Source organism: Ovis aries, chromosome 12 (genome assembly GCF_016772045.2).
Source record: "Ovis aries strain OAR_USU_Benz2616 breed Rambouillet chromosome 12, ARS-UI_Ramb_v3.0, whole genome shotgun sequence".
Classification (NCBI taxonomy): domain Eukaryota; kingdom Metazoa; phylum Chordata; class Mammalia; order Artiodactyla; family Bovidae; genus Ovis; species Ovis aries.
In genome coordinates this window covers 4,072,396-4,077,941 of record NC_056065.1, presented here as the reverse complement: position 1 = coordinate 4,077,941, position 5,546 = coordinate 4,072,396, and the positions used below count along the sequence as shown (strand labels likewise).

The following is a 5,546-nucleotide window of genomic DNA, read 5'->3' as shown; positions in this document are numbered from 1 at the left end:
GATTTCTTTCCTTCTCTCTCTCTTAAAGAGACAGAGGCAGCTGGAGGCCGCCACCAGCCTGGCAGGAAGGAGAAAGAGGATGCTCTGAGTTCCCAAGTGCAGGCGACAGAACTCGGGTCTGAGCCACGAAAGAGGCCCGGCACTGAGGCTGGGCGGCTGCGGTGGGCCGTGGGGTGCTATTTTTGTATCTCCCTGTGGTTTGCCTGAGCAGGGAAGTTTGGAACTCAGCCCACAGTCTACAGAGCAGGTTGGGCCAGTTAACCGAGTGAAGAACTGCCTGGGAAAGCCAACTTCCCACACCTAGAAGCCCCAGGGAGGGCCAGGACCTCTGGCCAGCCACTTCTAGGAGTTTGGTCTGACTCATCTTTCCAGGGAGCCTGCAGAGGTCTTAGAGGAAGCGCCAGAGCCCAGGTTATGCCCTCTAGCGCGACCTCGAGCACAGCACACGACCCCTGCCAGACGGTCTTCTCACCCAAGGCCCGAGGACCGTCACATTTACCCCGCTGAGGGCAACATGGCAGAGCCTACTTGGGAACGCCTGGGAAACTGCGCAGTACTTTACAGACAGGCACTGAGGTCAGTGAGGTTCACACACCTTCAGGAATTTGCCCACGATCTTCAGAGGCCAGCTGAGGCTGGAACCCAGGGGTGCCAATTGCCCAGTCAGGACTCCAGATCAAGTTCCCGAGAAGGCTGGAGAGGTCTGCCCAGCTCCGGTCAGCTCCCAGATGGCAGTGGATAAGAAGTGGTTAAAGCCAGGAAGTTCCATGTTTCAATAGAAAGCTGGAGGGACTTTCCCGTGGCCACACCTGGTGGTTTCCTCCAGCAGCCCCACCCCCAGCCCAGGGCACCAGAACAGGAGCCCGTGCTCTCCGAGGTGCGCCCTGCCCCCACCCCCGCAGGCAGAGATGCTGGCGTGACCCAGAGGGGCTGCCCTGCCCGCTGGTGCAGCAGGACCAGGAGAAACGTCCCTGAGGCCTCGTGTTCTGCACTCAGAAGTCCCAGCTTTCCCCGTCTGCTGTACGGTAGAATTGTACTTCCTTGAGACCCTCTGATTTGTCGGGGCCATGTGATTTCTATTTTTTTTAATTTACTTCATTGTTTCCTTTTAAAAACTTCTTTTGCTGTCGTTTTTTTCTTTTTCTTTTTTTTCCTGCACTGGGTGTTTGTTGCTTTGCATGGACTTTCTCTCGTTGCAGCAAACAGAGGCTACTCCTGGGGGCTGTGAGGTGGCTTCTCTTGTGGCAGAGCACAGACGCTCAGGTGCGCGGGCCTCAGCAGTTGCAGCCCGTAGCCTCTAGAGCTCAGGCTCAGCAGTCGTGGCGCACAGGCTTAGCTGCTCTTGCAGCACGCGGAATCTTCCTGGATCAGGGATCAAACCTGTATCTCCTGCACTGACAGGTGGATTCTTACACACTGCGCTGCCAGGGGAGTCCCCCTGTGTGTGTTCTTAACCAAACCATGTAATTGCTGACGTAGAACAGCACCCCCACTCCCGTGCCCGCCCCGCCCCCCCCACTGCCAGCCCCTGTGACAGTGTGACTCGGTTAGATGTGGTGATCAGTCTGGGTCCCTGCGTGACTATGGAGCAGAGACCCCCACCCCCACCCCCCGCTGGCCCACAAGGAAGGGATGTTTTAAGTCACTGAGATTTGCAGTTTAGCCAGCTTATGGCTAAAGCTCGACTCATTTGCCCCCAGTGAGGCTGTCTGGTCCTCACCAGCACCCTTGCTCTTGGGCGCAATGAGTGTGTGCCTAGCATCTACCAGGAAGCCGGCCCTGTGGGCGCTGTGTGCTGAAGACAGAAGGGGAGACCTAGGCAACCCCAACCCCACTGCCAGGAGCGTGGTGAAGGCCGTGAGAAAGAGGCTTTAGCAGGGAGTGACTTTGTGAACTTGGCAGAGGGGGTCTGCGGGGAGGAGGGACCGCTGATGACTGAGATATGTTTGTGGGAAGAAAAGATACTCAACCAGACTCTGGAGGGAGGAGGGCTGGGCAGAGTGGAGGGGGTTGGAGGTTTGGCGGTGCAGGCCTCGGGAAAGCATGCAGAGCCGCAGGCGTGTGCGGTGGGCGGCGCTGCCACGCAGGGACTCCGAGCCCCTCCGGCATCCTCTGGGAGGCCACACCCCCCCGTGGACAGAATGAGCAAGTATCTGGCCTGTGGTTTGGAGCCGCTGGTCCCAGCTGGGCAACCTGGCCCTTGTTGAATCTGAGGACACTGGGGAGCTTCTGAGGGGAAGAGGGAGCCTGTGAGAGGCCTCATCACATTCTCCCGAGTGGCTCAGAGGAGTCGTAGAAGTGGCAACTCAGAGGAAGCAAAAGGACCCGGGGTCGGGTGTTGGGGGTCTCTGATGGCAGCTCTCCAGGAGAAAGCGCAGGTCTGCTGCTCCAGAGGGAGGCCACGTGGGGTCGCAGGAAGGGCAGGGCTTTGCCATCTGAAGTTTGAGTCCTGACCTCACTTGCCTTGAGCAAGTCCTCCGATCGTTCTCATCCATTCAGAAACAAAACGAGGTGCAGGGCCCACTACCCGGGAGGGTCTGAATAGATGCTGGCTGCCTTTTCTGGCCGGACGTGGCTGCAGCTCTCAGCTGCCTCACCTGCCCCGCGCCTTAGAGCGGAGAAGAGGCTGGCAAGGGCGGGGGTTTGTGGAAGGGGCAGCAGCGAGTCCTCAGCAGACATTTCTGAAGGGCTGCGTGAGCAGGTCTCTGGGAGGGGAAGGAGGGACAGACTTGCCGTCCGGGCCAGGCTGCTGGTGGCGGGCTCACCAGGCCACCGTGCGCGGTCATCCTCGGTGTGGAACAGTGAGCGCTTCACTCATCCTGCTAACGCTCCAGACCTCCTCTTTGTCATCCTCTCCCACGCGCTCAGCTAGAGGCTTTGCCTCTGACTTTGCTGGAAATAAAGAAGTGATGGACAGGCAACGCCCTGCTCTTCCCAGCCCACCTCCGCTCCCCACCTCCCCTCCCCTGAGACGGGCGAAGCGCCTCTTCTCTGGCCCCGGGCGGCCCTTCCATCTGTGCTCTGTAATTTCACTCTCATTCTACTGAGTCCTGCCCTTGAGCAAACCTGCCCCCATACTGTCCATTTTAAAAAGAAAAACCTGGCCTTTGACCTCTTTTGATGCGCCGCCATTCAAAGCAACCTAGAGAAGGAAATGGCAAGCCACTCCTGGATTCTTGCCTGGAGAATCAGGCAAGAATCAGGGACTGTAGCCCGCCAGGCTCCCCTGTCCATGGGGTCGCAAAGAGGCAGACATGACTGCATGATAAGCATTCAAAGCAAAGCCTTGAATGAACTGCCAGGACCTTGACCCCCCACTTCCCGACCCTTCTCGTGTGCTGCCAGCTCACTCTGGTCAGCTCGTTTCCCCTCTAAGGTGCATGCTGTTGACAAGCGTGACCTTTCTCCACTGGCCTCATCTACAGCCGATCCTTGCTGCAGCACGTCTTCCCTCTGGGATTTCTGCGACTCCCCAGCCACCTGCCTCTGTCGCTCACTCCCACCGCCCTCTCTGCTGGCTCCTTCTCTGCTGGATCTCTAATTATTGGGACCTTCTCTTTCCCTCCATTTGTGTGTTCTTCCTGGGAATCTCCTAGTTTGAATGTCTACAACATAATAGCTTCTACATTTGTGTTCAGGTATGTGTATGGATGTGGGAATTGGACTGTGAAGAAGGCTGAGCGCCGAAGAATTGATGCTTTTGAACTGTGGTGTTGGAGAAGACTCTTGAGAGTCCCTTGGACTGCAAGGAGATCCAACCAGTCCATTCTGAAGATTAGCCCTCGGATTTCTTTGGAAGGAATGATGCTAAAGCTGAAACTCCAGTACTTTGGCCACCTCATGCGAAGAGCTGACTCATTGGAAAAGACTCTGATGCTGGGAGGGATTGGGGGCAGGAGGAGAAGGGGACGACAGAGGATGAGATGGCTGGATGGCATCACTGACTCAATGGACGTGAATCTGAGTGAACTCTGGGAGCTGGTGATGGGCAGGGAGGCCTGGTGTGCTGCGATTCATGGGGTCACAAGGAGTTGGACACGACTGAGCGACTGAACTGAACTGAACTGATGATCTGTATCTAAATCTCCATATCCAAGAGTTATTTGATATTTCCACCTGGATGCCTAAGAGTCATTTCAGTTTGACCAGGCCAAGCAGAATTCTTGAGTAATTTTCTACTTCTTTCCCCTGGCACTCACTATCTTACTTTTAGAGTAACACTTATTTTGCTTATTTCTCTGTCCTCCCTGAAACCAGAAAGCTCTATTATCTATTTCTGTTGTTCAACACTGTATCACAGTGCCTGGTGCACAGTGGGGCTTAACTGGCTAGTGGAAGTCTTTGGCACGTGTCATATGCAGGGGTTCTGACTCCTGAGTGAAAGGAAGCTTCATATGCCTGTGGGTATACACATTTAAGTTAGATCATCATAAGGACTATTTCCTCAATTTAGACCCACCTGGTCTTGTTTTTTTGGTTTCTATTTAGAGCAAATGAGTGTTTTTTGACTGTGTTCATCGTCACCAGTTTCTATCATGCTCCTCTCAGAATATGGGGAGATAAGGGGACCCCAAAAGGATCACCCACCTATGCTTTGCTGCTGCTGCTGCTAAGTCGCATCAGTCGTGTCCGACTTTGTGCGACCCCACAGACGGCAGCCCACCAGGCTCCTCCGTCCATGGAATTTTCCAGGCAAGAACACTGGAGTGGATTGCCAGTGCCTTCTCCAGCCTATGCCTCAGGACTCCCTGAAAAGGCTTTTGGGTCCTCTGCTCACAGCTTAAGTGCGAGCTCCATCTCACAGCTCGTAACCTGCTGTCAGGAGTGATAACTCATCCACAGCACAGAGGCAGAACAGCTTCAACTCTGACTTAACCAAGACCAAGGGCTCAGTAAGAGAGGGTCAAGCTGGAGCTTTACAATAAAACGAGGGAGAAGAGATGACTTGTTAGAAGGGCATGAGAAAGCTGAACAAAAAATATACCAGAAACGGCAAACCTGAGAGGGGATGTAGCGTGTCCGGGATAGGACACCCGGTGTGAGCCTTCAACACTGGCTATGAGATCTGACCCGCCCCAGAGGCCTCCAGCATGAGAGTGAGCTACTAAACCTAAGTGTGGGCCCAAGGGGCTCCAGGATGCATTTCAAATGACTACCTTTGAATAACGTCATCCTTGATTTATGATCTGCTAGAGTCAAAATCTAAGGGAGAGAAAGCATTGCCTCCCAACCACCGCCAGCAGCACAAACACGTGCGTCAGCCCTTCTTGCAGAGGCAGGGGGCTGCCAAGGGCAGAATGACCCAGGGCTTTGATTATGGAAGAAGTAAAACCTTCAGTCAACCCCGGTTGTGGCTGGTAAAGCTTCCAAGCAACTTTGCAGGCTCCACTCCTGCAAGTGGGGAAATCTGACTAGAGAAAGCAATGAGAACAGTCCTCACTGAAAACAGCGGAGGTGGATTCTGTGAAGGAAATGGTTCTCATGGCAACAGACTGCCCAATGGAGAGGCTGGAAGACTTGCTACACAGTCTCTTAGCTTCCATGCA

The 5,546-nt window shown here is 54.7% G+C and overlaps 1 long non-coding RNA gene across 1 annotated transcript; it reads left to right on the top strand.

The window, feature by feature from the left end:
- Window positions 1-269: 269 nt before the first annotated feature.
- On the top strand, window positions 270-4,115 carry LOC132657495 (uncharacterized). Its single transcript, XR_009595792.1, has 2 exons — window positions 270-1,401; window positions 3,639-4,115. It is a non-coding gene; the product is annotated as an uncharacterized LOC132657495 (long non-coding RNA).
- The last annotated feature ends 1,431 nt before the right edge of the window (window positions 4,116-5,546 follow it).